The following is a 24,958-nucleotide window of genomic DNA, read 5'->3' on the forward strand; positions in this document are numbered from 1 at the left end:
ATGGAAATCAGTGTCAGTTGAGGAAAGAAATGGCAGAGGTCCCACTGTAGAGTCAGGAGTTTAAAACTAAGATCTGGCCCATTACAAGTCCCTTCCTACTCCATCACATTACCATTCTGACGCAGAACATGGCATTTATGTTTGCTTTTTATATAACTTTTATGTCTATTTATATGAAATTCTCTGTTATATTTTCCCTTTGAGCTGCCAGGGATCTTGCCAATTATCATCATTAATGTCTAGATTCCTGGTGTCTAGTACAGTGCCAGGTACATGGTGACATTCCATAAATACTTGGGGGGGGGAAACAATGAATCAATCAATCAATCGTTAGAACATATTCCTTGCCAACTAAAAATGTCCCATTTTTGTGAACAAAGGAACTCTCCTACTCTGAATTTTGATTTTGCCATAAAAAAGTAAATTCAATATGAGCCTTCCTTCAGATCTATATTGCACTGAATACAGAACCAAAGCATGCATTTAAATCACTTATATCTAACTTTTTATGATGCCATTGGGAATGGTGTTCTTTTTGCATTTGCAGTTAAAGGGTAGAACAGATGGTGGAAGTTTAGTTTCAAGTGATGGGCCCATTAAAATAACTTATGCTGTTGAGTGATTGTTCATCCTAATGGCTCCATTCATTATATCTGAGTTTGCAAACTCTGTAATACTTGCAAAGGAAGTAGGACTTCGGGAAATATTTGCTCCATCAAGAGATTTGCTGGGTTAGGACTACAGACCCACAAACCCTATCTTTGAAAGGAAAAACTTGCTGGAAGCTTCATTAAATAGGAAATTCATTTCATGGAGAACATCCAGGGAAGAATCTTTCTAGAAAGAGATGTGGGGTTAGGAAAGAGGCTCAAGGGAACAAGTGACAGTCTCCCTAAGACTACTTCTTTTTCCCTACTTATCTGTCTTTTATGAGAATCAGCTTGAGTGAAAAAAAAAATCTTATCGTTACAAAAATAACTATAAAGACAAAATGAAAAAGGAGAAACCACAAATGTAGAATCAGGGTCTGTAGAAGAGGAAGAGTGAAAACCAGCTGCAAGAGTTCATTCACCTCACCACCAGGCTAATAGCCAGGAAGGTCATGTCAGGAGCTGAGTGCCACCAAGTCCTCTCTACCTATGAATTACCCTATGTTCACCTTAATTCAATTTCCAAAGGTCAAGTGGAATGCACACCTGGACTGGAGATCAGGACACCTGGGTTCAGTTATTAATGACAGGAAGCCCACAACTATTGAGCACTATGCTGGGGGCATCGAAGATGCATTGGCTCATTGGCTCATCTCAAAAACTCTGCGACATCATTAATGTCATCCTCACATTGCAATTGACGAAGCCAAGTATGCCCAAGTCACCAGGCCACGAGTGGTGCCTCTAAGGATTCACTATTTCTCACTCCCAGTTCTGTCACCATCCACACTGAAATTTCTCTTAGATAAAATGACTGTCTGGAAAATAGGAACAGGTACAGCTATAACATTCCATGATCATCCAGGAAATTATAAAACTGAAAAATTTTTATATTACTTTATCACCAAATACTCAAATCTCATTCCATAAATATTAACTGAGCTGTGATAAAGACTTTGCTCTAACTATGAAGGACCTGGTTACAGAGCAGCTATGACCACTACTCCCAGAGCAAAGAGTGTATTCTTGAGTATATCCAAGGTGGGTAAGTTCAAGAGATTATGAAAGAACAATTTACAGAGGTGAGCAACAAGGCCAGTCAGGTGACCAGGACCCTGGAGAACATGGGAATGGTTTAGCCTGAAATCTGAAGATACACAAAATCACAAAATAAATCTATATTTACTAGCATGATGTAAAAAAATGAAAAGAAACATTTCCTTTGGTACATAAGGGTATATTCAAGTGCTAGAAGGATATCAGGAGTAACTCTCACCAAAAGGTTAAGTAAGAAAAAGAAAAATACCAGATGGTCTCACTCATAGCAAGAATCTAGAAAACTTAAATAAGGGGCCAGGAAAAAGAATAACTATAAGAAAGTAAAAATCAAAATCAACAGACAACTATGAACCAGAGACACTCTATGGGGGGTGGGGGGCGGGGAGGGGAGGGATTGGGGTCAAAATAAGGGGGTTGCAATTGTATGGGGAATATAAAAATTAAAAAATTTATAATTAAAAAAAAAAGGTGAAGTCCAGACACCTCAACAGAATTGTGAGGACTGAGTGTGGTATTTCAAGGGCTTTATTTGTAAATGATGAATGTCCTCAAAAAGATACATTCATGCATTCATTGGATAAATAACAGGACATTTATATGGGTGGTTTTTTTTTTTTTTTATCCTTGAAATGGTGGACGAAATGCCCCAAACACAAATCTCAGCACAGGAAGAGGAAGGATCCAAAGAAGGGAATAGAAGGCATCACATAGGGAGGAGAGAATTTCAACTGCATCCAGAAGGGTCAGGCGTGTGGGTGCTGCTGCAGGATGGCAAATAATGTGAAGCCTAAGGAACTGCTTATCGGGTTGATGATGGAGATGCCGGAGGGGGCAGATCATGGTGTCCGGAGCTTAGACAGACTGAGAGGGAAAGAGAGCTGTGGCAGTCACAGCGAGTAGAGGGAGGCCTTTCCAGGATGGCAGAAGCATGGGGATACTTAGCTCCCAACCAGAAGGAGATGGAAGAAAATGGAAGACGAAGAGGGGGAGAAAATTTAAGAAGCCATCAAGCACGGTGACAGAGGAGTGCGAAGGGAGGCGACCAGCTGCACGGGCGGAGGACTGATCCTGGCAATCCCAAGAGTCTACGTTTCAAAGAGCAAATATGATCACATCCAAATCCCTGGGTTGCTTCCCTTTCCCTCAGGACAATATCTCAACCACACCTCCCCAGATGAGCTCCACCAAGACAGTCCTCAGACTTGCTAACCACAACGAGCTTCTTGCAGTTTTCTAAAGATGTTTACCTTTTTCCTTAACCTTCAGCCGACACCTGGCCCTTCTCAGAGGCCTCATCTTCCTCCATTTCTCCGTACTTAAACCCCTGTCCATTTTCCTGACCTCCCTGGAGACCTCACTTCTTGCATTAAGTCTTCTTTGGCTTCCAAATCTGAGGAGCTGCAGTCCAGTATCCAGCATCTCTGCTTCCCCATCAAAACCTTATTGCGCCTTCTCATAAAAAGTTTCCTGTGTGTCTCCTACCGTTAGATCTGTAGCATCGTGACACAGATGCTGTGTCTTATTCAGCCATTGGGTTCCCAGCACCTCATACCATGCCTGGGACACAGCACAAATTTAAAAATACTTAGTGAGGGGCCTCCCTGGCTGCACAGGGGTTAAAGTCAGCACTGTCAAGCTATCAGCAGCCACTGCAGCCTTCATTCAATCCCCCGGCCAGGGAGCTGACTCACATGGCGCAGCAGACCTCTCCTGTCTCGCCCACTGCTCCCCTCAGCAGTGTATTTCAGTAGAGCTGCCTGTTCTGTCTCTGGTGAGTTCTCTCACCTCTCTGCATCACTGGCCTACACCCCAGCTCTTGTATGCATAAATAAATAAATAAAATTTTAAATAAACAAATAAAAACACTTAGTATTATTGAAAACCAGACCACCACATCTGAGCCTTCCCCGCCAGACTGTTTTATATGCAGCACAAAGGGTTAAAACCATGGCATGCTCATATTTGGAAAAGGGATTTATTCCTGACAAGCTAATGAGCCAGCCACTTAGCGTCATTTCTCAGCCAGCATTTATCCCGACGGCCTGAGCAGAGTCCATTTTGATGAACGATGTGCCAGGTTTCTTAACATCAGTGCCAAATTATTTCTTAATTAACTCACAGGTACTGTCAATAGGAAAGTCCAGTATTGATTATAAATGAGAATTAGGAGAGGAAAATGGCCTCTTCCAGGAATTTTAAAATATGCTGTAGCTATTACATCATCAAGGTAAGCCTGAGCACGGCTTACGCCAGGTCTACCCTGCAGCTAGTTTTATCTGTGGGTTTCATAATTTTTATCTCTAGAATTTTGACTTCAGTCTTTTTAAATTCTCTTTTATGTCTCTATTTACCATGTTCAGATTTTTCCCTGGCTGCTTAAATACATGGAATGCAGAGATACTGACTTGTAATGTCTGTGTTATTTCTACATTCATTTTAATTGATGTTTCTCCTTATTATGGGACAAATGTCTTACTTCTTTACATACCTGTTGATTCAGGGTTGCATGAGTTTTCCCCACTATTGAGGAAAGCTATTCACAAATGCCTTGTGAGCCATGAGGTGAGCCATGAGGTCTTGTGAGCTGGAACAGGTGTCATTCCCAGCCCTGTAAAAATTCTGGATGCTTCTCCCTGTGAGCCTTGTGGGTGGTTCTTCCCTGATCTTGAGTCATCGCCTCAAGCACGCATGGTTGGCTCCTCCACCCCTGCTGGGTGCTCCCGCGTGACTCTCCTCTGCCCCCGGAGCTGTGGTCTGGGACTTGCTTCACCCAATCTGTCAGATTCCCTGTGCTCTGAATCCAGCATTTTCCTGTTCCGTAGCTTAACTCTCCCTTCGGCTGGAAGACACCTTCCAAGAGCTCCATCACCCCGGGTGTACGGGAGAGAAACACTTTCAATCCCTCCCTGTCTGAAAATGCCTTTAGTTGACACTCGCGCGTGACTGAAAGAGAACTTCGTGGAGTATTTGCTGAAAATAATTTCCCTTCAGAGTATCAAACATGGCGATCTTTGTCTCCCAGCATCGCTGTTGTATTTCCTCCTGCCACGGTGAAGCGATTGCTTTGAACTGACTTGCTTTTTCATTTAAAAACTTTGATTCTTCTCATTTTCACTGGTCACACACTCCGTGCTGATGTGCCTGGCAGGGGTCTGTGTGCCCTCACCCTGGCGGGCAGGCACCTCCTTCTCAGGAGTAAAGTCACTCTGAGAATTTTCTATACTATTTCTTTGATAACTTCCTTCTGATTTTTCTTCCCTCGTTCTTTCTGAAATTCCCATTAGCTGAATATTAGGTTCCCTCGACTGGCTCTCTAATTTTTATTATCTCTTCTACCCTAATGTTCCTCTTTTTGATTTTAGCTCCACTCTAGGAAAGATTTTCTTGACATTTCTACCAATCACTCCAATTTAATTTTCCATTTCAGTTATTATATTTTGAAAGTGGAGGAATTCTTGCTTTCTTCTGGCTTCTCTGTTATGCCATGTTCTTACTGTACATCCAATGTTTTACCTTATATCCTTCACGATATCAGTAATAAAATTTTAAAATATTCTTTGTTCTCCCTATTATCTTTGTTTCTCCAGTTCAAATTTTCCAAATGTTAATGGATACTTCCTGTTTGAGAATGAGGCACTAAAACATGAGCGATACTCTGTGTGGGTGGTTCTCACCCACGTCGATTGGAAGCAGCCCAGGTTTCCCAGTGGGGACACCCCTACATGGTCAGGGTGTCAACCTCTGCAGCAGTTTTCTCTTGAGCAGTTCAATTTCTCCACATTCTCCAAAGGACCTCCCGAGCCTCCCCAGTGTGGTCGGAAGAGGAAGGACTAGCCCTAAACGATGAAGTTCTAAAAGTGAGTCAGGGAGCAGGAGCAAGGGCCAGGTAGCAGGGTCTCCTGCTCAAGCTATAGATTTTCATTTAAAGCCTCTGCTCTCTACCAGATCCTCTCTCTTCTAATCCACCGTAGTTCGCATCCTTGAGGTCTGCAGCTAAACCCCTGATTCCAGGAAGAGGGGCAGAAGGGCTGTCGCCGGGCAGTGAGAGGTGGGGTGTGTGCGGACTTACCCCTGTGTCAGATTTTCTATCAATTCTTGTTTTCCATCTTGGCCCTCATCTCTGTTCATGTTCATGTTTAATTCACAGTGCTCCTGTGTTCCAGAATGTTCTTGGGCTCTGAGGGAAAGCATACTCATCCTCTTTTCCAAGCACACAGGCTGCTGCTTCCTCTTCTCTGTCCTCTGACCTCCTCCTCCTCCATGCACTCTGACCAGACATTGTTACAGCTCATGTACTATTTTCTCCATTCTCTCACCTCTCTTTTTTATTCCTTTACTTTCATTTTAGTAGAGTTCCAAAGGGGAGCTGATGTTCACATAAGAATTTAATACTATAAGGGGCCTCCCCTGGTGGCACAGGGGTTGAGCGCTGGGTTGTGAAGCTGCCCGCAGCCTCTGCAGCACCTGTTCGATCCCTGGCCACCAGCGAGGGTCCCACAAAAAAAAAAAAAAAAGAATTTAATACTACATATCCTACACAAACTATGTGCACAATCCCACTTAAGTCTCACAATTATTCCCTGAAATAAGCAATAATTATTCTCATTACAGAAACAGTGAAGCCGAGACTCAAAAATGCTAGGCAATTTTCTTAGGTAATTTTCTTAGGTCCACTCCCATTGTTGGCAGTGTCAAGATTTGCAGCCAGTTCTGACTCCAAAGACTTAGCCACACATGATACTGTTCTGATTAGAAGGCTAGATACAAGACCATACTAGTCTGGCATCTGGGTCCCCAGAGTCCTTACCCAAAAGTCAGCACTGGGATCCCCAAAGCCTTTGGTTTTCACATGCATATCATCCTGAGATATTCAAAGCACTCAACGTTGGCCTAAAACACCCTGCATTTCTGGAGCACACAATCACTTGGGCACACTCCCCTGCCTTTTCCACCTTTGTGTTGCATTTCTTTCAATAAGGACTTAACCTTGGACCACACCAGTGTCGAGCACTGGGTTGAGTGATATTTCAGTGAAGCAATGGTCCTTGGAGCAGTTACATGTGGTCAGGGAGAGAGACCCCTGAGGGAACACCAAGCAGAACAGGACACGTGGGGGTAATGTGCCCTTAAGGAAAAGAATTCCATGTATGCTGTGACTTCAGGTCAGATCTCAGAGAAGAGGCAATGTTTAAGTTGACACCTGCATAGCTCATCATTCATTCCTTTAGCGTATACTAACTGAGCATCTATCATAAAAAGGATAATCCAAACTTATATGGGAACATCCAAGTCCTTGCACTGTCTTAGGCGCTTGATGTGTGTTAACTCTTTTAACCCTCACAAGCCTATGAGGAGGACTTTTGCTATTTTCCCCATTTTACAAAAGATATAAAGAGAGGCACAGAAGTAGCTTTTTCAACTTGGCATATCTGGTACGTTTCAGAGCTAAGAGATTGCACCTGTTTGGTACCGCCAGTCGTGGCACCTAGGGGCTCTGTGCCAGGAGGCAGGGAGGAGATGGAGGAAAACAGGCCAGATGAGGTCCTGCCCTCATGGAGGTTAACATTCCAGTGAGGAGAACGAAATGAAGTCGCTTATCAGTAAATATTGTAAATACAGGAAATGAGCTTTTATGAGGAGCCTCCATGTGGAGAGAGCACAGGGCACACAAGCTCCCAGCACTCAGGCTGCCCCAGATGAGCCTGGACAGGCTATGGCAGGTGCTATAGAGAGGAAGTAGACCTACTGTGCAAACTGCCTGCTCAGCCTCTGAAAGTGGGCAGGACATGAGATATCAAGGTGGTCTAGAGTTTTCTTTTCACCAATCCTACAAAGGGAGCATGGAGTGGGAGGGACAAGTGTTTCAGGCAAAGGAACCACATCTGTGAGAATGTGAGGGGCTCAGGACGTAGGGCGTCAAGGCCAGATACCCTGGGACTTCACACACATGGACCTCAAGGTTCTGGGTTCCCAGATGAGGTTGGGTGGGGGAAATTACTGATGAACCCAGTGGTCACTGGTGAACAAACATACACAACCTGAACAAAGGCCATTGATGGCACTGTGGCAACTGAGAGGGAGAATAGCAAGAGGCGGGTTTGGGGTACAAGGTATGTGCCATGTGGTGTAGAACTAGTGAGGTCAAGAACCTTAGTTTTCAAATGACTGATGATCTGACCTCAGTTTTAAGAGATGATCCCAGCGCTGGTAGGAGACTGGGGAAGCAGCAAGAAACCAAAGGGGATGAAAAGACTTGCCTGGAGGGGAGGAGAGACGAGTTCAGACCAGAGACATATTTAGTTGACAGCAGTTTGTTGACAGACTGAATACGGAAGCAGAGAGAAGAGGAGGCCTGAGGGATGACCCTAGGTTTCTGGCTTGGGTGGATGAAGAAGGGCGATGCCATCTGCAGAGGGACAGTCAGGAGGAAGGTAGACCGGGACTTAGGGGATGCCAATCCAGGGCATCACTGGGACAGACGCAGCCTCCTCTGTCCAGAAGGCCTGAGTCCCGGGTCAGCCCGCGACCTTGGTGCAGAGTCACACCAGCCAAACTGAGTCTCTTCATCCCTCATGGGCTGGAACCCAGTGAATTTGAAGTGAATGACCCAGGTCCTCTGGGTCACAGAGCAACCATCCATCCTAAAGTCTGACCATTTCCTTCGTGTGTCTAATGCCATTTCAGGGACACCCCGCATTTCCGCTCAGATCTGCCGTTTCATCCAGCTGGATTTCTTTTCAATTCAACCCAATTTTAACCCCAATGTTCACATTATTTTTTCCCATTATGCCCATAAATGGAAGCAAATCACACTATCTTGTATAAATGCAGCTGTTTTCCTCTCTTCTCTTTTCTCATTTTAGATGAAACTCTTCTCTCTTTTTTTTTTTTTATTAACACCACCACCCCCTCCCTGTGCCCTGCTGAGCTCCTCACCATCAGCTGTTTCTGTTCCTCATCTCCCCAGCTCTTTCCTGTTTCTTCAGGGAGCTCCTGCAGAGATGTTTTCTTATATAATCAAATTATAGGTCAAATTCATCAAAGAGATAGCACATGGGTACATTTCTGACAAACATTTGAACTAATGCAGTACGTAACACATTTTTTCTTTGAGTGGAAGCATGGGTAAATGCCGATGCTCTTTGATAACAAAAATAAAATAAGCAACAGAGCTTAAAAGTGTGCCAGAGCGCCTCCGTAAGGTGGAAAGCCATGGAAGCACAAGCTGTCACCACCATGTTTTGGAGTCGTTGTAAGTATTATATGTCACCTAGAAAATGTATACATTTGATAGTTAATTTGTTGATCTGAATAAATAAAAACCTTTTGTGTGCCTAATAGGAAGGTACACTGGACTAAGATGACCCCTCTATGGCCAAGGGAAAAAGCAAATAAATGGAACCTGTGGTAGAGGAAACAGAAAGGCAAGTTAGTGGCGGCACTAAGGCAACAGGTGCCTCTTCTACCCCCGCAGCAGGGCCCATGCTGGCTGAGCGCGTATTTGCCATCAGACACTGTGAATCACGCTTTACATACTGAGTCCCATTTGATCCACATGGCAATCGTGCAAAGTGAAATGATGAGATGACCCTCATTTTCTAGAAGAGAAAATTGAGCTGCAACAAGGTGATGCCATTGTTTGGAAGTGACCAAGATAGGAAGTGGTGGGTAGAATTGTTAGGGGAAAAGGATGTCCTGAGCAAATTCTATACAGACTTTGTGGATGCCACCCCACCCCAGCAAGACACTGGAAACTACAAATCCCATGATACCCAAAGGGAAGTTGCAAGCACCTAAGGGCGGAGTTAAGCAGCCATTTTCTCTGTTTGTAAATAAAAACCAGCCATGTTAGTGGGGTCTTGGAGACTTGGCTCATGCTCTTGGCCAGGAAGGTTTGGTCTCCACGGGTCATTTGGGATTCCAGTTCTGCCCAAAGGGTAGACTTTATCTCCCTCTTTTCTCCCTGAGTTGTATATTTCTTCATTCCCCTTCCCTTGTAAATAAACCTCTTGTGTGTGCCTACAGTTTAAGTCCCCTTTAAATCTGGGTGAGGACCCACAGTCAGGCAACCCATTTTATATCAGGGTTGCCCTGTAACAGAGAGTTTTCTTTGGTAGCATAGTTGCTTCCTCCTCCTTGCACCCCCGTACCCCACCACCGCTTTTTCCAGCAATATACATGGTGTCACTACTCACTACAGAAGATACAGGAGGGCATGGAAATCAGCCTGGGTAGGGGTAGAGAGGAGCAGATCTTTGAGGAAGGCTTCCCAAAGACAACTGGAAGATGTCTTAGATGTTGAGCAGACATGAGCCAGAAGCATGATTATATGTTGCAGGTTTTTTTCCTAAAAAAAAATAAACTTTTGCTTTGGGAAATGATTGGTCCAAAGTACGATGTTCACAACATTTACTGGAGGTTTGAACATGCTTTTCTCTTTTACTAAGGAGAAATCACTTAGATTTAAAAATAAGCTTAAAGAAGATGTGAATCTCTTATCTCGGACAAGTGTGTCTATGATTTTTACCCTAACACTGGGACTGGGTGACTTTTGAAAGCTGTCACAGAGGATTACACTTCAGGAGTGAACAAACCCCTTTGGTAGTTGATTTGAAAAATGAAAAGTAAAAAGTGACAATGTTGTGACACCATTTAAGAATGGTAGATGGTTTAGATAAACACAATCTTAAGCCCTGGCTTAGGGCCATATTTAATCATTCGAAAATCTATCCAGGAGGGGCATTCCTGGGGCCTTTAAGTTCAGGGAGGTTAAGACAAGGGATTTTCCACCACGGCAGCATGTCACGTGGCAAGTATGTGTGCTAGAAGTATTTGCTGATTGACTGATGTACCGTAGAGTTTCAAAGAACACAGAAAAAAAGAAAACAGCTGCTTCTTGTCCTCAATATGATATTATGAGACTTGTACAGGAGTAATCTTAGCATCTTTCCTGCCTCTCACACACTGATGGAGTGATCTCTGAATCACTTATTGATTATGTGACATAAGAAACCCCATTGGAGAGAGGACACCCCATATGCCCATGTAGCTGGGAATGTGAATCGGTGCAGTCATGATGGAAAGCGATATAGAGATGCCTCAAAAAATTAACAATAGAAATTCCATACAATTTAGTTATCCCACTTCTGGGTATTTACCCCCAAAATGCAAAATCACTACTCTGGCAAGATGGAAGCACTCCCACACTCTGACAGCACTGTGTACAGCAGCCAAGAACTGGAAACACCCAAAGCTTCACTGGCAGACCCCAGGATCCTGAAGGTGAGACCGTGTGCACGATGGAGCACCACTCAGCTGTTTCAAAAAGGTGAGATTCTGGGCCTCCCCGGTGGCGCAGCCGTTGAGCGCTGGGTTGTGAAGCTGCCCGTGGCCTCTGCGGCACCGGTTCAATCCCCAGCTGCTACCCGGCCACCGGGCAAGAGTCCCACATGGCGCGCAGACCTCTCCTGCCGCCCGCTGCTCCCCTCAGCAGTGTACTTCGTCAGTCTGCCTGTTCTAGTTCCCCGCTCTGGCTCTGGTGAATTCTCTCACCCTCCAGCGCTTCTGACTGTACCCAGTGCTTGTATAAATAAATAAATAAATATTAAAAAAAGAAAAAAACACATTAAACCTTTAAAAAAAAAAAGGTGAGATTCTGCCGTTTGCAGCAACATGGATGAATCTCGAAGGAATTATGCCCAGTGAACAGCCAGACAGAAAAGGACAAGCAGTATTTTACTCCTATGTGGTACACAGAGAAAACAGGAGGGTGAACTAAATGAAACAAAATAAACTTTTGGGTTTCAAGACCAGTTAGTGATGACAGGCAGGAAGGTGGAGGAGGGCGGTTAAAGCTGGACCAGGGGGACAGCGCTGAGGTTAGATGCACTGATACTGCTACCATCACGTAATACAGACTCACGCTGACTTTCAACAATAGCACCTGAAACTTATGTCCTATTACACTGAAGGTAACTTCAGTACAAAAGAAACTACTGTCAACTCTTCCAGCAGCGTCTCCAGCATGGTCGGTCAATGGGTCCTCCCTGCCGTGTCATTCAGGGTTTCGCTGAAGCGAGAAGGCCGCTGGCCATGCTGACCACACCTTGCACGAACTTAGCTCCCAGGTTCCAGCACCTTCACTTGGCCTCACTAAAGAGACCACGTGGCAAGAGCACAACATCACAGTCTCCCCCACTTCTCACATCTCTGCAGCTGCTGCAGGTGAGCTGTTTTTCTGTCAGACCAAAGTACACCTGGAGGGGGGACAATCCTGTGAATAGTACACTTTATTTTTTTAAGTACATCTTGAGCATTTTCTATTTGTCAGGTTTCTTCAATCTTACAAGACCCAACACTGAACAAGATACACATGATCCCAGCCCTGGTAGGGGAGTCAGAAAACACCTGTGCACCAGCATATATGTGGAGAGAGTTACCTGAGGGACAGCAGGGTTGAGGCTGAGTAGTCTGGGAGGACTTTTCCAAGGTGGTAACTTTGAGCTGGGAGCTTTATCATTGGAGACGAAGGAGACATGGGAAGAGCTAGGGAAGGAGTTACACGGGAGTAGGAACCTATGATGGCACATCCCTGGCCGGAAAGGGATAGAAAGGAAGAGTCAAGAAGAAGGGGGAGGGGGCCTCCCTGGTGGTGCAGGAGTTAAAGATAGAGCTATCAAGGTATCCGCAGCCGCTGCAGCAGGAGTTCCATTCCCGGCCAGGGAGCTACCCACATGGCGCAGCAGACCTCTCCTGTCTCCCCGCTGCTCCCCTTAGCAGTGTATTTCAGTAGATCTGCTTGTTCTGCTCCCCACTCTGTCTCTGGTGAAACCTCTCGCCTCCCACACCTCTGGCCCGCATCCCAGCTCTTGTATGCATAAATAAACAAATCTTAAAAAAAAAAAAAAGAAGGGAAAGGGGTTTCAAATCTTATATTTTAAAATTTTGACCCCCATTCACTCATCTTAACCCTCCCATTCTACTGACAGGAAAACAAAGACTCAGGAGAAATTAAAGTCATTTTCTAAAGTCACCTAACTTGACTGCAGGTGTAGGGTTGTAACAGGGTGGTCCCCAGGAAAGGGGGAGGTTCCCTGCCCCACCCAAGGGAGGGTGGAGCTGAGCAGGAAGAGGAGAAGCTGCAGAAGAGACTGAGGAAGGAAACAGGATGGAGCCAGGAGACCTGGAGGAGCCTAGAGACACGTAAAGAAACTGCGCTTGTCTTTTGGTCGTGGACTGGGTGACACAGATGTGGGTGAGACCCGTGGGGAGGTGACAATGGCAGCTTTTATCTTGATGTTGATTTTGCTCTTTTCCTTCCGGGCTTGTCCGGTTGTTTGTGACCCTTTTCTGTGGGTCCCCACTGGAAGATGCTTTAGACTTGTAGCAGGCTTTGGGGCCTTGTTCTGGGCCGATCCCATATGGATGGACTTTTACCCACGAGGGGACGGGTAACTTTGGGTGCTTCATTTAGAAACTAGACTCTTTGCCTTACCTGTATTGTTTCCTAGTTTTATTAAAGTTCCTTTTCATTAAAGTCTCCTATGTTTTGTGTTGATGCGGCGGATGGCAGAACCCATTTAGAATAGGCAGGTTTGCGGGGTTTTGGGCTGCCCCTCTCCCTGTCCTATAACAGGGTGACTGGCCAAAGCAGGCTAGTTCGCTCTCCCTACACCACAACGCCTCTTCTGTGCTCTCCTGTGACATGCAGCTTCCAAGATATTCAAAATGTGCGACATGGTTGCTGCAAAGAGGCAGATAAAATGGTTTCGCTATGGGGTCGGGGAGAGTAAAGCACTAAAAGCCGATTAAAAGTCTGACCTTCATAGAACTACCAAGTCAGTCAGGGTTTCAAGCACCATAAAAGCGATTCTAAACCATACTTTTATAAAAAAAAGTGTCATTCAAAAGTCCCTAAAGTCTGATGGAGAAGAGGCTGTCAGTGAGGGCGACTGGTTACTTCAGTCTCGTCAGAATCAAGTTTCAAGGGTGGCCTTATGGATAACATGGCACTAGGGGAAAAAACATGAAAAATAATGTGCAGGGCTAATCCAGCAAAGTCTGGGTGGACCGGCTGGCCCAGCCATGAACAGAAAGTCACCGTCTCCCTGATGACCGAACACTCTGAAGTGCTTCTGCTCCCATTGGGCCAGTTTCCACCCACGCGTCTGGGCCCAGATACCTGTGGGGCAGTGCCCTGGGCTTTCTTTTCCAGACCCTCTGACCTCCCTCAATCTTTCCTCCCCCAAAAAAACTGTGTCCTCGGAGCCTCAGCTCCAGGCTACCTGACCCTGCTGTGGAGAAAGCCTGATTCGCCACCCAGGGAGGCCAAGATGCCCCTAACAGGGTCTTCCAGCGCCTTCAGGGAGAAGCAGCTCCCACACAGACAAATCCGAGGGCTGATGTTGTCCCTCCTGTTGGATGCCTTCTAAGCATCTGGACACACCCCTTCCTGCCCTACAGATCTGAGCTCGTTCCCATCTAGAAGACAACAGGAAGCTTTTCCCCTAATGTCTAGGGAGTGCCAGCTCTTTCAGCCATTGCAGCCTTGGTTTCCTTTTAGAACTTTCTCTCTGCTGGTGTGTCTGATGGAGGCCCAATCCTGCTTAGTGTAACAGTGAGATCCCCACAGAAAGGGGTCCAGGTCCCTTGCCCCACCCAAGGAAGGGAGACCCAGAGCAGCGAGGGGAAGCGGGAACAGACTGGCAGAGGAAGAAGAGGGAAGACTTGGAGGGGGCATGTGGAGGAAAGACATGTGAAGACGAACAGTACTTGCTTCTGGGCCTTGGATTTATAACAGCGACTTGGCAGACATGAAAGGAGACACTTAAAAGAGACAGAAACATGGGCGAGAGATCCATGGGGAGGCTGACAATGGCAGCCATTTTCTTGACTTGTGTTTTGATTTTGCTCTTTTTCTTCTGGACTTGCCTGGCCCCTTCTGTCCCTATCCTGAGGGTCCCCACCAGGACATGTCTTAGACTTGTGGCAGGCTCTCAGGCCTCAGTGGCCCCGCTTCGAGCCAACCCTGTTTGGCTGGGCATTTACCCACAAGGAGATGGGTAACTTTGGGTGCTTCACTTGGAAATTATATTCTTTCTCTTCTCTCTATTGCACACTAATTGTGTTAAAGTTATTTTCTATTAAAGGAACAAAGCACTAATATATGTTTTGTCTTTATGTGGCTGTGGCAGAAACCTGTTAGGGCAGGCAGGTTTGGGGGTCCTGGGGGACCCCTCAGTCTGCCTGCTCCTAGATTGCCCACTAACAAAGGGAGGGGAAGGTTGGAGACACTTGGACCAGCATCCAGGAGAGTTAATCTTATGCAGTTCTCAGAAATTGGTCTTCCCTTTGTATGGGCCCAGCCTCTTTCTCCAAGGCCAAATTGACAGAAAAGGGGTACAAGTGGCAGTCAGGAAAGTAAATTGTTGAAGCTCTGTCTTTTAAACCCCATCCTGCAGTTTGAAAATAAAGCTTCTTATTTTTAGAATGCCAGCAGGGTTGTTCCAGCTCTGCCCCTGCAGTTTCAATAGTGGCCTTGGGCGCTAAAACCCTGACCTTGAAAGAAAGCGTTTACATTGTAAATGCACTGGCAGTATGAAGGCTATTCTGTCGCAGAATATCCAACGGAGGCTAAAAGTTCAGAAGCGGCTTTTTCCTTTCTTCTGAAAGGCCTAATCCGCGGGGCTTTCACAGCGACAAAATCAAACTCTTAGCAGTAATTGTGCATAGGTTCTACCTGTGAACTTGCATAAAATCTGAAATTTCACACAACCAATCCTGTTCTGGGGATTTCACCGCTGATCATCGGAGCTTCTAGAGGGGTTTGGAGGAAAGAAGAGCATGCAGGCCCTTAGGCCAGCAACTTGCTAACAAAATGCCTTTAAAGTGGCTCCTTCTTGCCAAACAGCCCTGTGCTTGTTGGGCAGGTGCTGGAGCTGTGCAGAGACACAGGGGTGCTGAAGTGATGGCTTCCAGGCAGCAGGCTGTGCCTCTACTGCTGTCTCAGGGCAGCCCACCCAGACCCTCTTACTGTTGTAAAGTTAAGCTGGAAAAAGACTCAGATGTCCTGATATCTGGCTCTGGTGCCTTGACGGGGCATCAGGTGGGAGGTTAGGTCCATTCTCACCAGGGGGCAAAACCACAGGCAAGAAACAGGAGGAAGCCTTCAGCTCCTACGGGCTGGGGGAGGCTCGCTAGTCCTCAGAGTCTGAAGCTAGAATGAGCCAGGCCCCAGCATCACGGTCAGCTCATCACTGAAGGTCCCCGAGGGGCTCAATCATCAATGTTGGAGGAGGAGACTCCTTCATTGACCAGCCCTGACCCTGGTTTTCTCGACACCGTGGGCCAGCATCAAAGAGTCGTCTGCGCTGAACTCACAGGAGCAGATTTGGGAAATAAGGCTACCTGATGGGCCAGATTAAAGTTTTCTTAGTTTAATAAAATCCAACATATCAAAAAAAAAAAAATTTATGGATTGTGCTTTTGGCAATGTATCTAAAAATTCATCACCAAAATCAAGGTCACCTAGATTTCCTCCTATAGTATATTCTGGGAATTTTGTAGTTTTGTATTTTACATTTAGGTCAATGATTCATTTTTAGTATGATTTCACTTTACCAGCTCTCTTAGTTGTCGCCAGAGATCGTGACACACATTTACATGACACTCTACCACTCCATGGGTAACGCAGGTGCTCAGAGCAGAGTGTTACTAATTTCTGTCTCCATCGCTGTCATTCATTTCAATTATCTATATGCAATCATTAACCAATACATCCTTCCTATTGTTTTACACTTTGCCTGTAGCTTGATTAAGAATAAGAAAAATAGGGCCTCCCTGGTGGCACAAGGGATTAAGACGCAACCTATGAAGCTCGCCGCAGCCACTGCAGCATGAGTTCCATCCCCGGCCAGGGAGCTACCCACATGGCGCAGCAGACCTCTCCTGTCTCACCCGCTGTTCCTCTCAGCAGTGTATTTCAGTCAGTCTGCCTGTTCTGCTCCCCGCTCTGTCTCTGGTGAATCCTCTCACCTCCCCACACCTCTGGCCTGTACCCCAGTTCGTGTATGCATAAATAAATGTTTAAAAAAAAGAATAAGAAAAATAAATATTTTATTTTGCCTTCATTTTTCCTTCTCCATGATTCTTCTTTTCTTTGTGTATATCAAAGTTCCTGACCTCTATCATTTTCCTTCTCCCTGAAGTCCATCTTTTAACATTTCTTGAAAGACAGATCTGCCAATAATACATTTTCTCAGTTTTTGTCTGAGAAAGTTTTATTCCCACCTGACTTTTAAAGGATGATTTTGCTGGATGTAGAATTCTAGGCTGTTGGATATTCTGCTTACCATTTTAAATATTCATCTCCACTCTTCTTCCTTGCATAGTTTCTGATGAGAAGTCTGATGTGTTTCATGTCTTTACTCCTCCCAATGGGTAAAGTACTTTTTTCAAGACTTCCTCTATATTTGTGGTTGTCTGGAGTTTGGGGGGGGGGGGGGTTGTTATTTCTCTTGCTTGGTTTTCTCTGAGCTTTCTGCATCTATGACTTTATGTCTATCATTTATTTTGGAAAAATCTGGACCATAATTATGTCAAATATTTCTTCTACTCTGTTCTCTCTTTCCTTCCCATTCCCTTTGCATTTCCATTTCAAAGATGTTACACCTTTTGATATTGTTCCATAACTCTTTGATGCCTTATCCTTCATTTTCATTCTTTTTGTTCCCTGTTTCTTCCATTTTGGGGGATTTGTATGACATAACTTCAACATCACCGAGCCTTGCCTGGGTTATGCTTAGTCTCTTGAGGAGCCCTTCAAAGACATTCTTCATCATCACTTTATTTTTAATTTCTAGCAGCTCCTTTGAATTCTTTCTTAGAACCTCCATATTTCTGCTTGCATTACGCATCCATTCCTCTATGTTGCCTACTTTTTATTTTAGTATATTAATTATAATTATTTTTTATTTCTTAGTAAATAATTCCAACAACAAGGTCATATGTGAATCAGGTTCTGATGGATTTCTCATCTCTTCAGAGCATGTAATAAAACATAGTCTGAAAAAAAAGGCAAAATAAATTGCTTTTTTACATGCCTTAAAACTTTAGGTTGAAGATGTAGCATGTTGTATCAGGTATCAGGGACTGAGGTAAATAGTCCACTGGTATAATTATAGATGTGAATTTGGTTAGGACTATAGTTAACGCCTCATGTAGCTGCAGATGCCTGAGACTTCAAAAATCTCCAGTGTCTCTCTTTTTAACTCTTCTCTTGACTCTGAGCTTCCCTATGTACTCTTCCACAAAGAGAATTTATGTCTTACAGCTCCTTTAGCTATATTCCATTATGTTGGAGACCTGTCGGTGTGATGGTAAGATATGTGTTTGTGTGTGTGTGTGAGAGAGAGTGTGTGTGTGAAAGAGGAGAGAGACAGAGAGAGAGCACATCTATAATCTTCTGATTAAATCTCAGCCTTGTAGTGGGTCTAGATCTTGGGACTACAACTGTCATATCATTTCTTATGTTTCATAACTTTCCTCTCTGCTCCCTACTCACATCCTTGACTACAACATTCCTGATCTGTTGCCTCAGTGTTTTTCTCCTCTTAGGTAAGATGGGAAGACTCGACTGGAGAATAATTTCCTTCTTCTACATGGAAGAAGGCTTCAGCTACATCATTTCCTTGATGAGTAGGTCTTTACCATGAAGAAGGCTCTGGGCTTATTTCATAGCTGTTACTCTCCCCTCCTCCTGCCAGAGCTGCAAGGGGATTTTTCTCAGATCCTCACCATAAAAATCTGATGGGATTCATGGAGGAAAAGCAAGCCCATGAAAGTATGGTGGGCCCCTGATACTGATGGGTTCCATCTTCATGTCTCAAGATGCTGAGATAGGTAGGGCAGGAGCAGAGACTTTTGTGCAACTGACAATGTACTGTTGAAATGCAGGCGTTTCTCACTGCCACGCTGGTCCGTACTCCATGTCTGACAGTGTGCCAAAGTGACCATCTAAATGTCCCTACCAGTTTTCGCCTCTAGAAGCTTCTCTCCAGGTCAGCAAATCTCTCTGGGTACCTGTCTCTCTTCACTTGACCCTGTTCTTACTTCTACAGTGTGACCAATCTCACTTCTCTGATGGGTCTAGGAAAACTCACTGACTTTCAATTTGCTTAGCATTTTCTTATAAAAACAGGAGAGGCAACTTCTAACTCTTTACATTAACTGAAACTTGAAATCCTACTCTTTTTTTTATTTTCAAAATGTGCTACTTTATTTTATTGCATTTCTTGTGATGTGTAGAAATCTTTTGGAGCTTCTGTTTTGCTATAGCTGCTGCTATCCAAGTCCAAGCTGCAGACTTTGACTTTCTCTGTAAAGAAACAATCATAGAGGGCCTCCCCGGTGGAGCAGCGGTTGAGCCCTGGGTTGCAAAGCTGCCCGCAGCCTCTGCAGCACCAGTTCAGTCCCTGGCTGCTCCCCGGCCACCAGAGGAGGGTCCCGCATGGCGCGCAGACCTCTCCTGCTGCCCGCTGCTCCCCTCAGCAGTGTACTTCGGTCCCTCTGCCTGCTCTGCTCCCCGCTCTGGCTCTGGTGAATTCTCTCACCCTCCTGCGCTTCTGACTGTACCCAGTGCTTGTATAAATAAATAAATAAATCTTTAAAAAAAAAAAAAAGAAAAGAAAAAGAAACAATCATAGAGCCTCTGGCTGCCAGCTACACCAGGCACTTCTTGTTTCTTAGCCTGGAGCTTTCCTGACATCGTCCTCACTCCCCACGGGCCCTTTGACACCACCACCAACAAGCAACCTGCAGTAAAGGGGAGTTAAGACCAGTAAACTACCTTTGAGTAATAGGGGAAGGAAGCTGCTGGCGAAATGATTTCCCGCCATACCCCCGGAAGACAAGACTTCAAAAAGCTCTCAGAAGAGCTGAGGGAGACACTACCCAGGCCCTGCAGCGATGGCCAACTCCACAGCTCCTATGTTTGCTGCCCTATCCACTCCCCAGTCTCTGCTCCCTGGAAATTTCTTTCCAGATGAACAACAACACTGAACTATTCATCTGAGGCTTTGCTTTTAGGGAAACCAGGCTAAGATACAAATTTATTTGAAAGGAAATTCTATACATGTAGGAACACAACCGTTTGCCATAAATCAGAGGCCTGCCCCTCCAGGTCTTCTCTGCGACTTCTCCACTTGCCAAACACTTTTGCTCTTACCCTCCACATCCTTCCACATTTCAATAATACATCGTCAGTTGCACAAAAGTCTCTGCCCCCACACCTCCCTACATATTTTAAGAAACAAGAGGAAACAGAAAACAATGCCATTGAACACCGTTGCTTACATGCCTATGTTTGAAAAGAGAGATTTGCAAGAGTTAGAAAAATATTAGGTGTGGTTTGTGGACTAGTTGTTGGTCTACAAACTGCTTTTTCAATCTACACTTGACAACTTGCCCCAGAATGTAAATCAACTACATGCAATCACTACATGCAATATTTTGTGTAAAAATTTTTTTTTCATTTACTAGTAGCTTTTTTTTTTTTTTGGCAAAATAATTCACCTGGTAAAGGAAGCGATGCATTGATTCATATACCTTAATTATCTTTTTATCTCATGGTGGACTAAGTAGCACTAACTACAGCGCTACTTCACTGCGGAAGGCCCCATGGTCGCCTCCAGACTCTTGCCCACTCCCTGCCTTTCATGGCCTCCTGTCCCTTCACCGTGACTGTGCGCTTCCGTGTCTTTCTTCCCTGATAAACTGTGAGTGCTGTGAAGTCAGGGATTAGGTTTGTCACAGGTACCATTTGATCCACAGGGCTTAGCCCAGTTCCTGACACATAGTAGGTGCTTGGTACACAGAGGAGAAGAATGAACAATGTTACAGAGAGCATCTAAGACAAAGTCCCACCACTTCACGCTTGTGTCTGTGTGTCTCACAGTTTCCCCTGCGCTGCCTTGCTCCAAGATGCACATTCTCCCTGTGGACTTTGGTAAACATATAGAGTGATTCCTCTCTTGGCTGGTGTAAGACTTTCACAATGAGGAAAGGTCATGAGCTCTGGGTTTCAGGAACTTTCATTCTCTTTCCACTATTTCCCCGGTAAGGGTGACCTTTCCAGTTAGCCTGAGGGTGAGCAGAGCTGTCAGAACATCAGGTCACATTAGGCAACGCGGCCATTTGTGCCTGGTCCAGACCACATGGTTCCAACACGGACTGCACCCCGGGGCACTACCCTGACGACATTCTCGAAACCGCAGCTGCCAGGGTTGAATCCAGAAGTGGTTCGGCAGCCCAAAAGGCACATGCTTCTTGGAAATCAGATTCTCTGAAATCAGGTCATTGTGTATCCTTCCAGAAAATGAGAAAGACTTGCACATGCGTGGCGCCTCTTCCTAGGCAGATCCGAGCTAGACTGAGGTTTGAGGGACGAGTGCGTGCTGTGGGTTTCTTTTTCTCTTTGGGGTGCTGTGCACGACTGTGCACTGGGATCTGCGGCTACCTGTGGTCATAGAGTGAGGTGGTCACCTGAAGCTCAGAGGGCACCCAGGCTGGCGGGCAGCTCCTTCTCCCAGATGGAGCTCCTCCCCCACCTCATCTAGCCATTCTTTGATGAACTAACCCAGCTCCTTAGGAATAACCTCCCCCTCGCCCCAGATGTAGAGCTGAGCTGATCAGGCAGTTTATGTCTTCAGAGAAGTTTCAGAGGCAGGGAGAGAGCAAGGGGTGGGGTACAGGGAGGAGGAACAGGGGATCCACGCCCCCTAAGGATAAATCAGGGGCTTCCCCTGTGCTGCTGTGTCACCACAAAACCAAGACCCCTTGCCCTGCTCCCAGTGCCAAAGAAGATGCCACAAGCTCTGTGAGATGCATGACAAGAAGTGGAAAGTGCAGACACCCCGAGATCATCAATGGAGGGCACAGGCACAATGCCTACCTTCTCGCTGGGAGTTCACAGTGACCTTGACGACTTCTTCCTGGCTTTTTACCCCTGACCCTTCAGATTAAATAAAAATGACCCCTGCAATTTCACAGCTTGAAAGCCCTCTCGCCTCCAGCAGACAAGGCTCTGTAGTAACCAGAACCGAAATGGAGGCTTCTCTGTTGCAGGCGGGTTCTGAGGGTACAAAATGGATAAATTGAGTGGAGTCATAGGAAAATGCTGTTTTTCTAGGTCAAAAAGCTCATGGGGCCTCCCTGGTGATGCAAGGGGTTAAAATGCAACCTATGAAGCTCGCCACAGCCACTGCAGCACAAGTTCAATCCCTGGCCAGGGAGCAACCCACATGGCACAGCAGACTTCTCCTGTCTCGCCCGCTGCTCCCCTCAGCAGTGTATTTCAGTCAGTCTGCCTGTTCTGTTCCCAACTGTGTCTCTGGTGAATCCTCCCAACCCCCTTATCTCTGGCCTGCACCCCAGTTATTGCATGCATAAATAAATAAATCTTTTAAAAAAATAGCTCAACATTCAAAATTTTGTGTTTCCCATGCAATCTCAGCTCTCTATTTTACAACTATCCTCTAAAGGCTGTCATTTTCTGGGGTGATGAGTTCTAGCTGGGTTTGCAACTCTCCTCTGCCACTCTGGCCCAACAGGCCCTGGTTCCTATCCCTGTGAAATGGGACTAGCGATGGTACTTGCTTGGTGCCATTAGCAGAGGAGAAACTGAGGAGTAAACAAAACTGTCCGGTAAATAACTGCTCAATAAAAATAGGTCATTATCCTTAGCTCTGCAGAAAGGGATGTTTAAGGCCCTCATTCTAGCGATGCTTCTGCCATAGCGCCCCAGTTTCCCTTCAGATCATTTGGCCTCTACCCAGAGGGACTGTAGCTAAAGGCCCTGCTTCCTCTGGATCTGGAACACACTTGTGCTGCTCTTCCGTAGGACACTCCTAATTCCTCCTGCAGCCCACACTGCCCAAACCATGCTCACCTGCCTCTCTTCTGAGTCTGCAGCTATTCTATGTCCTTCCAATCAATTCCTTTTTCACCCAGTGGTGGTAGGAGGTAGGGGGTGAGCATAGGAGGTAGCTTAGTTGATTATTAACAATTTCATTGATCTCTATTGTTGCAACCAAAGATCCTTAACATATATTTCATTGGATATAGGCATTTGAATCTATTGTTTCTAAATAATGAAACAGGCTAACATAGACTCTCTGTCTAGACCTTTATTATATGACTGTGCAGAACATGTCTCTGCAACAGCTGCTTGTCATTAACCCCATTTCACAAATAAAGAAATTGAAGACCAAGAGTTTCATGCCAGCTCTCTCAGTCAGTGGCTGTGCACCCTTCAGCAAAGCTCTGAGGCTCCCAAGTCTCAGTATCCTCACGTGCAAGGTGGGATTGATCCTATTGCCCACCCACCAGGTGGTTCTGAGACTCGGAGAAGGGGATGGAGCTGTGAAAGCACTTTGTAAACAGGTCAAGCTCCATGTAAATGTAAAATTATATTATGATTTTTCATTGGCCAAGGGATACATTAACCCCTTTTCTTGCTGCCTAATTTAAATCACTGGTTTTCTCCATCATCATAATAATTTTTAAAATGCAGAGTTTTAAGTGAAAGTCCTCACTATATGTACCCCAGGATAATAAGATTCTTTTTCTTGAAAACAACATCGTGTCTTGGTGGATTTTTCTGGCTGCTTTGTTTCCTTGCCAGGCTGATCATGGCTGAAGTTTGTGTTCTTTGCTTTTCTGAGCAAACTTAGAGTCCTTCTCTTTCTTTCTCTCTTATTTCCCTCCTGCCTTTCCCAGTGTTAAACTTCCCCAAGGACCAATAAATGCCAGCAGTGACTATGCACAGCCATATGAGGGTCTTTAGTAAATCAGAGATTAGATCCAACTTCCTGCATATAGAACTGGGAGTCAAAGGAAGGTTCTCCAAAGTCTATTGAGGATCATATAAAGTATAAGCAGAAATAGTGAAAACTTAAGATATTATTTCCAAATGCCAGAATTTTTAATAGACAAATAATGCAGGGGGATCAACCTGTCTGTATTAGCCAAAGAGAGAGAGAGAGAAAAGAAACATTTCACTTGTGACGGCCAAATGAATATTCTCATTGGCCCATAGTGCCATCTTGTGGGCCAGTTAGTTGTGATCACATTAGCTTGTCTGCTCCTAATCAGGTAAAGCATCCATTAGCGCCTGCAAATAACTTCCTGATAACCCAGGAGAGCGTGGATGATTACACCCTGTAGATCACTGTTGAGCTCTCATCCTTGTTGTACATGGTTGGCCAGTCATCCAGCACTTTATGTTACATTTACCTCTTGACTCTGTAGCAGCAGATGTTCATGTTGCCTCTCTCTGACAATTCCTTCTCGCCTTCTTCTCCAGACAGACTTTATGTAATGCCTAATGGCTGTTCTTTACCTTTCCATTCCACATGCAGTGGTTCTTCACTTTTTCTGGGTCACGTAACCCATGGAGAACAGGTGATCAGCCATGGACACAGGCATTATCATTCTCTCTCCCTCTCTCTCCCTCCTTCTCTTCTGGAGTGCTAGAGCTCCAGCTCTCAGCAACTCTCTCTCTCTCTCTCTCTCTCTCTCTCTCTCATACACACACACACACACACACACTCACTCTTACATATTTTTGCCAAAACTTTCAGAGGGTTCACAAAGCTCCTGACTCCATGTTTACAATGTATGTTTTATTTCCTTCAAGATGTTGTGGAATCCCAGACCTGTTATTCTCATGTCCCTGAAGATGCATGTCAGATTCCACGTCCCTTCCTCTATTCAGTCCTCCAATTCCACCCTCTCTCATTGTTCCTGATTTAAACACCCTGCCTTTCCTGTAGCATAAACTTTTATCATTGTGATCCCCTCTCACAAAATGCCTCTACATATAAATCCTGTCCACCATTGAAAGTCCAGGTTCTATGTCACCATCTTTGGACACCAACTCCTAACCAGAAAGAATTAAACTTCCCCTTTTGTGATCGCTTAAACTGTTTTCTTAATTTTTTTTTCCGTGAAATGGTTCAGACTTCACAGTTTATAACTGATCAAGTAGATGGTAAGCTCTTGAAGCAAACATGCTCTATTTATCTAGGCACCTCCCATAATACTAGAGGGAGGACCCCACTCTGTAGTTGTTTCTTTAGTATCTGAGAGTTGGAGGACTTGGTTTAATTTCTCTACACCTTACTACGTAGAGCAAAGAAATTTACCTTTCCAAGCCTTGGTTCTTTATCTGTACATACAGATCTGATCGTTCT

This window comes from Talpa europaea (assembly GCF_964194135.1).
Source record: "Talpa europaea genome assembly, chromosome: 5".
Taxonomy (NCBI): Eukaryota; Metazoa; Chordata; class Mammalia; order Eulipotyphla; family Talpidae; genus Talpa; species Talpa europaea.